Consider the following 11,735-nt stretch of genomic DNA (forward strand, 5'->3'; position numbering starts at 1 on the left):
ATGATAAGGAGGTCCGCATTCAAATTCTTCTTGGTGAACAGATACAGACTTTTGCTCAGGTAATCTTAAGACAGTGATTGATTTGATCTATTCGTTTATTTTTAAGCTTCTTTATATTAAGTTTCAAAGTAATGTAGCTTACGCATGTCATGAACCTGTGCATCCTTGATTTTGAAGATTTTTGAATTCATAGTTCGCAAGATATTTGTATTTTACCGTAGCCTACGGTGCAAACCCATGTCACCGTTGTAGCGGTGTAGTACTCAACTCTTGCAATGCATTGTGATTTTGATTGGCACCCAGCCTTTTATTCACAGGTTTAATGAACACAGAGCAAAGGCGATCACACACAGTATCTTCCGAATGACAGCCTCTCCCAGCCAGGGTAAATGCAGACTGAGGTTTATAATATTGCAATAATGAGAAAACAAAGTAAACGAATTACAACAGATACATCGGGACACTTTTTTGTGAATTATGTCATAGTCATAGAACAGTCGTCGTCATAGATGTTACCCCCTACGGGCACTGCACTAGTCTATCTATAAATCCAGGAACTCTGTGTGTCTGTCTGTCTAGGGCGTATCTCCCTGACGGTAGTTCCGTTAGTTATGAGATTTTGCATGTAGCTTACGCATGTCATGAACCTGTGCGTCCTTGATTTTGAAGATTTTTGAATTTATAGTTTGCGAGATATTTGTATTTTACCGTTTCCCGTAGGAAACAATGGGTTATCGTTTCCCGTCCCGTCGGCACTATGGGTAGTGACGTCACAATCAAACAATATACGCGTAGTAACTATCCTGCCTTCACTCAAAGTTCAGAATACCGTTGGATACGAGGAGGTCCGCATTCAAATTCTTCTTGGTGAACAGGTACAGACTTTTGCTCAGGTAATCTTAAGACAGTGATTGATTTGATCTATTCGTTTATTTTTAAGCTTCTTTATATTAAGTTTCAAAGTAATGTAGCTTACACATGTCATGAACCTGTGCATCCTTGATTTTGAAGATTTTTGAATTCATAGTTCGCGAGATATTTGTATTTTACCGTTTGCCGTAGCCTACGGTGCAAACCCATGTCACCGTTGTATCGATGTAGTACTCCACTCTTGTGTTGTGATTTTGATTGGCACCCAGCCTTTTAAATACACTCTGACAGGTTTAATGAACACAGAGCAAAGGCGATCACACACAGTATCTTCCGAATGACAGCCTCTCCCAGCCAGGGTAAATGCAGACTGAGGTTTATAATATTGCAATAATGAGAAAAGAAAGTACAAACGAATTACAACAGATACATCGGGACACTTTTTTGTGAATTATGTCATAGTCATAGAACAGTCGTCGTCATAGATGTTACCCCCTACGGGCACTGCACTAGTCTATCTATAAATCCAGGAACTCTGTGTGTCTGTCTGTCTAGGGCGTATCTCCCTGACGGTAGTTCCGTTAGTTATGAGATTTTGCATGTAGCTTACGCATGTCATGAACCTGTGCGTCCTTGATTTTGAAGATTTTTGAATTAATAGTTTGCGAGATATTTGTATTTTACCGTTTCCCGTAGGAAACAATGGGTTATCGTTTCCCGTCCCGTCGGCACTATGGGTAGTGACGTCACAATCAAACAATATACGCGTAGTAACTCTCCTGCCTTCACTCAAAGTTCAGAATACCGTTGGATACGAGGAGGTCCGCATTCAAATTCTTCTTTGTGAACAGATACAGACTTTTGCTCAGGTAATCTTAAGACAGTGATTGATTTGATCTATTCGTTTATTTTTAAGCTTCTTTATATTAAGTTTCAAAATAATGTAGCTTACACATGTCATGAACCTGTGCATCCTTGATTTTGAAGATTTTTGAATTCATAGTTTGCGAGATATTTGTATTTTACCGTTTGCCGTAGCCTACGGTGCAAACCCATGTCACCGTTGTATCGATGTAGTACTCCACTCTTGTGTTGTGATTTTGATTGGCACCCAGCCTTTTAAATACACTCTGACAGGTTTAATGAACACAGAGCAAAGGCGATCACACACAGTATCTTCCGAATGACAGCCTCTCCCAGCCAGGGTAAATGCAGACTGAGGTTTATAATATTGCAATAATGAGAAAACAAAGTACAAACGAATTACAACAGATACATCGGGACACTTTTTTGTGAATGATGTCATAGTCATAGAACAGTCGTTGTCATAGATGTTACCCCCTACGGGCACTGCACTAGTTATAATAAATACAGGAATATTTGTATCATTAACACTTATGTTTCACATTTATAGTCATCATTATATGAGGAATTGTGATGTCCTAAAATAGATAAAAGCACTACACAGTACTGCAAATGTTAGTGAATAAATAAATAAATAAACAAGGACTAAACTCAAGCGGAAATTATAGTGTTCCATTTTCTCTGAGACCCTCTCTTATGCCTGTCATTCATCTCCAAATTTCCTGAAGAGCTCTCTGAGAACAGAGGGCTGTGATTGGTCCCCTAACTAAATCATTTCCGGAAGCTCACATTTCCTGTTTAATTCCCTATCATCACAATACCTTGTTGGTAGTAGCATGCTAACATTATATAGCTTGCTCAGACACCTCGCAAATCCCCTCAGACGTATTTTTCAGTTACAATAACAGGGTTTTTTACATTGCACAGTGTCTATTTCTTGGTAACTTTTGAAAATTCTAAGCAAAACAACAATAACGACCGTCTTTTTTTGTTATTATTGCTTTGCAACAACACCAACAACCGTCGGAGAACCATCTATTTAAAAAAGTCTGCCGAATCCCTCCGTCCAGTATGTCCGAAATGCAGTCATAGAAGTATATCTCTGCCTTCAATCGCGTAGATATATAACCCTAGGTGAATAGAATGGACATATCTACATTCTACAACAGTACCTCGCCTCTGCACCAGTGAAGGTAGGTCTTCATTTACTGGCTGTTTGTTATGAAGTTACCAATTGAATATGTGATCAAAATAGCTTAGGACCCGCAGTGCGCTTCTATTTAATTAGGGCCCATGACCTTTGTGTATGAGTTCATGAAAACATGTCTTACAGCAGGTGTGTATATGTGTGTGTGTGTGTGTGTGTGTGTGTGTGTGTGTGTGTGTGTGTGTGTGTGTGTGTGTGTGTGTGTGTGTGTGTGTGTGTGTTGTGTGTGTGTAGAGTGAGATAACACATTTCTGACAAAATGATCAAATGCCTCCCAGTACAGAGATACCATCATGGCAGCACTGAGATGCCACCCCATGTGATTAGACATGTTTGTCTTGTGTAAATGTGTGTTTGGTCTTCACTGTGCTATCCAACACACTCATCAGTACACTCTGAGTCTTACCTTTGTGAGGGGAGAGAGGGTCAGTGCTGTCACTGCTGCTGCTACTGCAGCTCCGCCTACTTTCCCCTGATAAAGAAACACAAGGTGGATGAAAGGCCAATTCTCTTATTTGTGAGAGGAAGACGATGAGCAAGGGAAGGGAATAACGAGAGAGGAAGAATTATATTTCTGCTGTCTTAATATGGCAACGTGTGGTATATTATGGCGTGTTAGATTCCGGTGTATTTCTCATGTACAGATCTCTTGTGTCTGTCCCTCCATCTCTACCAGGCCTTCCCTAGGGAACATGAAGGCCCAAATTTCAGTAAGGTTAACAGGTTAATACTTTGCCATCTGCCGATCCACTGGGAGACATCTTCTCTCTGCCTGCTTAGGCTCCTCTCTAGGATGTGTGTGTGCTGTGCAGCATACCTCCTGGCGCCTGGTTTTCAAGCTGAATGACATTGATTGACTGTCATGGTCATATCTGTGTGTGTGTGTTAACTACAGAGATGTTATGCATTGTATTTGGTTTACGTAATGCCACCGGCTAAATTGGAGTGCAACCCGCACTTCGGTGATCAGATCATACTGTCATACTGTCAATGGTTGATCAATACAACTACTTATCCCATGATGCATTTGATCAATACAACTACTTCTCCCATGATGCATTTGATCAATACAACTACTTCTCCCATGATGCATTTGATCAATACAACTACTTCTCCCATTGTACATTTGTTGCAAAATGTAACCCTTTGCAAAATTGAAGGAGCGTGTGTAGGGCAAGTTGAGCGCACATAAAGAGGAGACAGCAAGCGAGCGAGAAATACGTTGTGGGAGACAGTGAACATTGGAAGCTGAGTGCACATGGAATAGATTTATGTGCACTCTTTGCAGGGAAAAAAATCCCAGCAAAATACAAAGTTCTATGCTCAGAGTTGCCAATTGTGTGATCAGTAAGAATAAAAACGCCAGATTTAAACCTTACTAATTTGTGTGTGTGTGTGTGTGTGTGTGTGTGTGTGCTTGTATGAAGTGCATTTCCTCAAAGTCGACAATGAACCACTGATTCCAACCTGTGCTGAAAGATTCCAATCCAGTGTTTTCTCCAGTTAGATCCTTCTCCAGGTCTTTGGCAATCTTTTTCAGGTTCATCTTCTTTAAGATTTCCAACACTATGTGTCCAGAACGTTCCTTAGTAAATGTTTGCACTATTAAATCTATTGTAGCGACCCGCTCCGCTTTCTCAAGCTTTGTCCAAGGAATCTGGTCCGTGTCCTTCAAATTGAACTTGAGAGTCTTGAAATCATCCATGCTGAGTTTGGCTATTGCGATTCTCAGTGTGTCCTGAACAGAGATCATGGTGGAGTCTGCCATGTGACTGACTGAACAAAGTCTGTAAAAAAAACATGAAGGAATCACAGTCATTATAGTACTTGTAAGATAAATGTATGGTAAAGAGCTTGGATATACACTTCATACTACAATGGCAATATCACTGGCAAATTACCCTACACATGCACGGTAGGTCTTCTCACATAAATATTTAGTTCTGTATTTTATATCAAGGGGGGCATAATACATATAAAAATGAACATATATGCATTTTACAGAGGAGTACACACTACCGGTAGGCAAGTAGTAAATAAGCAGGGATGTTATAGGACTTTGGTATTCGTACTGATCAGAAGTAGAGAAAGAGAGAGAGGTGTGCCGGGCAGTGCCAGCGGGAAGAGAGAGAGAGGTGTGCCGGGCAGCGCCAGGGGGAGTTGAGAGAGAGAGAGAGAGAGAGAGAGGTGTGCCGGGCAGTGCCAGCGGGACGAGAGAGAGAGGTGTGCCGGGCAGCGCCAGGGGGAAGAGAGAGAGAGAGATAGAGAGAGAGAGGTGTGCCGGGCAAGAATGAGGGAAGAGAGAGAGAGAGATAGAGAGAGAGAGGTGTGCCGGGCAGGAATGAGGGAAGAGAGAGAGAGAGAGAGAGAGAGATAGAGAGAGAGAGGTGTGCCGGGCAGGAATGAGGGAAGAGAGAGAGAGAGAGAGATAGAGAGAGAGAGGTGTGCCGGGCAGTGCCAGCGGGAAGAGAGAGAGAGATAGAGAGAGAGAGGTGTGCCGGGCAGGACCAGCGAGAAGAGAGAGAGAGGTGTGTCGGGCAGCGCTAGAGGGAAGAGAGAGAGAGAGATAGAAAGATAGAGGTGTGCCGAGAAATCGTAGAAAATCTGATAGAAAGATAGAGGTGTGCCTGGCAGGACCAGCGAGAATAGAGAGAGAGCACATCTGTAAAGACGTAACTTTTCTCCAAACTTAAGGGTTGTGGTTAAAGTTGCATCAGGTTGCAGTTTTACAGTGGGCTGAAGATTTCAAGTTTCTGATTACAGTCAAACACAATGGATATTCCAGGTGTACCTTCAGTACATGTACGCTTTATAAAAATAAACGTATATGAATTTTAGAGAGGAGTAAACACTACTGGTAGACAAGTGCTATGTTAGCAGAGACATTATAGGACTTTGGCATTCGTACTGATCAGTAGTGCAAAATCAAAGGAGATGATCATGTCAAGATGTGACGCACTAGGTGAGTTCAAAGTCTTGTGAACATTGAGCCTTTTAATGCACTTTAATTATCCCACAGATCCATACTGAAAGACTTTACATTGTAGTGTTATAACTTCCTGATCAATAACATCAATAAGAGATTTGTACAAGAGAAGAGACTGACCTGAGGGCTCTGTGTCTTTTGATCTGATCCCCACAGAGCAGCAAAGAGTTCAGTCCTGCTGATGAGACTGACCTGAGGGCTCTGTGTCTTTGGATTTGATCCCCATAGAGCAGCAAAGAGTTTAGTCCTGCCTTCTGTTCACTCTTGTGTCTTAAGAGAGGCAAATGACAAACCTTCACTTTAACTAGCTCATCCAGTTGGGGTGAGTCAGGGAGGCAATCATTCTGCAAGTGAAGCCTCTTGTGGTAAATGAGACGAGGAGTTTGTCTAACTAGTCCAACCTGTTGCTTAGCTGCATCATAAACACCTGTGGCTTCTGGCAGAAGGGGAGGGAGGAAAGGTAGTGACGACAGGCCCTCGTGCATGCTATTATCAAGGGCCCTAGTGCACGCTATTTACTAGTTAAGAGGCGCGCGCGCACACACACACACCATTAGGCGTGTATATATAATAGTTCAACTTTCCTATGTTGTAATTATGTATAATCCATTGTGTCATCTCTCCGTCACTGATGGATTGTCCTCTTTTTCACAAACTCAAATCTGGACACCCTATATTAACTACTGTTAATTGTTTACCTAAATTAATCTGCTTATCTGTTTTCAAACTTTCCCTCCTAGTCTAGACTGTCTCCGCTGTCGGACGCTACTGTAGTCTCTCCATTTGCAGAGACCCTCGGCCTACACGTACCCACCCCCACCACACTGTCATGCACACCATAGCCTGTGCTAATCTTTACCTCAAATGACAACAAACTTACCTCAACATCTAACACGATCACACATGCACGCACATCCGCCCGCCCTCCAGCACGCACGCACGCACGCACGCACGCGCACACACACACACACACACACACACACACACACACACACACACACACACACACACACACACACACACACACACACACACACACACACACACACACACACACACACACACACACACACACACACACACACACACACACACACACAAACAAATACCGGACCCACAGACTTCAGCACAGACATGACACCAACATACTGCAACTCCAGGGATAATGATAGTCCCACTGTCAGACTGAGTTGATTGATATATCACTTCTCCATTCTTCACTAGCCATCCTCAGCTGATATGTCATCCACAGTAATTGCAGATAATTATCAGGATGATTGTTCCGGTAAGGAACTTTTTACACCCCCAACACGAACACACACACGTGAGCATGAGTTAACACAGTACCTCAGTAGAACAGACTCAGGAAAGGAATGATTACCAGTTGAACCAGTCTGCAGGCCGCTGGTCTGAGTCCCTATTCTGTGTGTGGGTGGAGGCTACAAACTCATTAAAAAGAGGTATTTTGGAGAATCGCATTTATCCTTTTGGTAAGTAACCGTACAATAAGTATTTGGAGTAGTGTTCCTCTGGTCGGGATTTATTTTCCTTATTATACTGACCAGCGGACTATACATATTCTTTACTTACTAAACATGACACACACACACACACAGATGTCAGCTGACACACACACACTCACACAAACACACTCACACAAACACACACACACACACACAGACACACACACACACACACACACACACACACACACACACACACACACACACACACAAACACACACACACACTCACACACACTCACACACACAAATACCGGACCCACAGACTTCAGCACAGACATGACACCAACATACTGCAACCCCAGGGATAATGATAGTCCCACTGTCAGACTGAGTTGATTGATATATCACTTCTCCATTCTTCACTAGCCATCCTCAGCTGATGTGTCATCCACAGTCATTGCAGATAATTATCAGGATGATTGTTCATCACCATATACACATACCATGCAGTCGAGCTCTGCCGACTCACTTTGTCTCTTTCTTCCCCTCCTAATCTAGACTGTCTCCGCTGTGGGATGCTGCTGTAGTCTCTCCATTTGCAGAGACCCTCGGCCTACACGTACCCACCCCCACCACACTGTCATGCACACCATAGCCTGTGCTAATCTTAACCTCCAATGAACATAGTTGCCACCATCAAAAGAGTTTTCTGTTCCATTACTCTACTTGCCTTTGTAATAGTAACCGTACGAGCACACTGTATACCCACTAAGCTGTCCTGCAATAGTTGAATGCTCCCTTATCCACTATCAAATGTGTATGTATCATGTATCATACCTTGTTATGTTTTTATGTATTGTGTACATTTACCACATATATGCTAGCATGCTCCTGATATGTACAAATGGATCTGCCATGTTTCTGAATGTCTCCCCTTCTCCTCCCTCCCCTTTGACCACAAGTCACGCATGTTTATAATGCAGCTAGAGAACAGGTTGGACTAGTTAGACAAACTCTTCGTCTGATTCCCCGAAAGAGGCTTCACTTACGAGATTTGAAAGATGATTTCCTCCCTGACTCCCTCTGACTGGATGAGCTAGTCAAAGTTAAGGTGTGTCATTCGCCCCTTTTAAGACACAGGAGCGAACAGAAGACAGGACTGAACTCTTCGCTGCTCGGTGGGGATCAGATCCAAATACAGGGAGCACTCAGGTCAGTGTCTTCTTCTTCTCTTCTATGAATCTCTTATTGATGTTATTGATCAAATGTTATAACACTACAATGTCAAGTGTTTCAGTATGAATCTGTGACCAATGTTCCCTCTAAGCTGCGCGCTGTGCGCGATCGCGCAGGCCAGTCGAAGATGCCGCGCAATATATATTTCAGACCGCGCACATTTTTCAGACCGCATAAACAAAAAATGTTTACGGTTAAAAAATCTGAGCATCAAAGTGGATGTAGGCTAGGTAATAATCATTTAAAATACTATGGAGTTAGATTTGTCTCAAAAATAACTGCAAATGCACAGAGGGTGATCTACAAATATGCCTTGAGTTGCACACGTGTTTTGCAATCCACAAATACAAATTTCCGATTTGTAACTTGTGTATTGGTTTTTACAAATATATGTGTATTTTTAAATATATCATTTTACATTTGTAAAACAAAAAGCCATTTGTGAAACTGAAAATTCAGTTTGTGAAAAAAAAAGCCATTTGTGAAACTGAAAATTCAGTTTGTGAATCGTGACTCAGCATTTGTGAATCAACAATCACACGTTCGTATTTTTGAGACATTCGTTCCGCAAATCCACACACATCCACAAACTCGTGAGCTCTTGATTCACAAGCACCATCCAGCAGATGGCGCTGTTGTTCACTGATGTATCCTTACCTCGCCTTTTAGGCCATAAGGTGAACCCTGTTTCGTTTCAACCCGCTCCAATGTCTGGCATCTACACAATCTTTAGCTAATAAAAAAGAACGAGTCGTGCTAACATACCAAAAAAAAGTTCATCGCTGAATTTTCAGTCAATACTACCATCTGCTTTATTTTATTCAGAACTAGTTTCTTCAGAGCGTAATAGGATCTTGGTCGCGAATGGTGGCACGGTTCGACAAGTGATCGTTCTAATCTACACTGCGCCCGTGGTTAGATTCAACATTACTGATAGAGAGGAAAACAACCGAACATCCTCAAAAGTGGACTAAATTGATTCTAAATAGTGCTGTAAACATTGCCGCGTCCAAGAAGAACAATGCGGCAAAATATACGATAATGTCATGTTTATGTTAAGTCATTTAGATCAAGTTTGACAAACCTGGGAATACACCTTACTGACGGTCTAACATGGACTGTGAAAACTGAACACCCTCAAATCTTCTCGCCTCACGATTTTGTCTCATAAAGGCTACCTTTAGGAAAAAATACACCATAATTACTATATTTATTGTAAAGCACTGCATTAGCATTTTTCTTTCAATGAAGTTCTACTTAAATGTTGTACCTGCTGAGAAATGACTAAACACCTTGGATACTTTTATTTTGTGTATATATATCATTATCATTCATAACCAGTGAACCAGTCATAACCTCCCTAAACCTTATTTATTTTCAACCAAAGATCCTTTAAGTTCAACTAAACTGACTGGTAAAACACCATCATTAAAATGTTCCAAAGTCCAGCCATTATAAAGGATATTGAATAAATATCAACCTTGTTGATGCATTTGCTGTCATCTCTTTGGAAACCTATGGCTAACCAAGGCTCTTGGTCATTTCCGTAAGGTCGCGTGGTTTACGAATTGCTCACAGTGCTGAAATGTGCGCTCAGAATCAAAAATATTTGCTCAGTGCTGAAAAAAATTAGAGGGAACATTGTCTGTGACCACCACTATTTGTGAGATAATCTGAAGTGCATTAAAAGTCTAAATGTTCTCATGACTTTGAACTCACCTAGTGCTTCACATGATCATCTCTTTTGATTTTGCACTACTGATCAGTATGAATGCCAAAGTCCTATAATGTCTCTGCTAACATAGCACTTGTCTACCAGTAGTGTTTACTCCTCTGTAAAATTCATATATGTTCATTTTTATAAAGCGAACATGTACTGTAGGTACACCTGGAATATCCATTGTGTTTGACTGTAATCAGAAACTTGAAATCTTCAGCCCACTGTAAAACTGCCACCTGATGCAACTTTAACCCGGCCCCTTGAGTTTGGACAAAAGCCCCGTCTTTACAGATGTGCTCTCTCTCTCTCTCTCTTCCAGCTGGCACTGCCCGGCACACCTCTCTCTCTCTCTCTCTCTCTCTCTCTCTCTTCCAGCTGGCACTGCCCGGCACACCTCTCTCTCTCTCTCTCTCTCTCTCTCTCTCTCTCTCTCTCTCTCTCTCTCTCTCTTCCAGCTGGCACTGCCCGGCACACCTCTCTCTCTCTCTCTCTCTCTCTCTCTCTCTCTCTTCCAGCTGGCACTGCCCGGCACACCTCTCTCTCTCTCTCTCTCTCTCTCTCTCTCTCTCTCTCTTCCAGCTGGCACTGCCCGGCACACCTCTCTCTCTCTCTCTCTCTCTCTCTCTCTCTCTCTCTCTCTCTCTCTCTCTCTTCCAGCTGGCACTGCCCGGCACACCTCTCTCTCTCTCTCTCTCTCTCTCTCTCTCTCTCTCTCTTCCAGCTGGCCCTGCCCGGCACACCTCTCTCTCTCTCTCTCTCTCTCTCTCTCTTCCCGCTGGCACTGCCCGGCACTCCCCTCTCTCTCTTCCCGCTGGCACTGCCCGGCACTCCCCTCTCTCTCTCTTCCCGCTGGCACTGCCCGGCACTCCCCTCTCTCTCTCTTCCCGCTGGCGTTACCTGACACACCTCTCTCTCTCTCTCTCTCTCTTCCCGCTGGCGTTACCTGACACACCTCTCTCTCTCTCTCTCTCTCCTCCCGCTGGCGTTACCTGACACATCTCTTTCTCTTTCTCTCTTCCCGCTGGCGCCTCCCGACACACATTTTCTCTTTCTCTACAGGCTGGCGCTGCCCGGCCCATCTCTCTCTCCTCAGGCATTTGATTTTGCACTACTGATCAGGACGAATACCAAAGTCCTATAACATCTCTGCTTATATACCACTTGCCTATACCGCTAGTGTGTATTCCTCAGTAAAGTTAATTTATGTTCATGTTTATATATTATATTCCCACCATATATTCATATAAAATAAGGTAACTAATATTTATGTATATAGAGCTCCCTTTCATTTGTAGGGTCATTTGCCAGTGATATTGACATTGTAGCATGAAGTGTAGTATATCCAAGCTCTTTACCATACATTTATTATACAAGTACTATACATGAC

This window comes from Sprattus sprattus (genome assembly GCF_963457725.1).
Source record: "Sprattus sprattus genome assembly, chromosome: 5".
Lineage (NCBI taxonomy): Eukaryota > Metazoa > Chordata > Actinopteri > Clupeiformes > Clupeidae > Sprattus > Sprattus sprattus.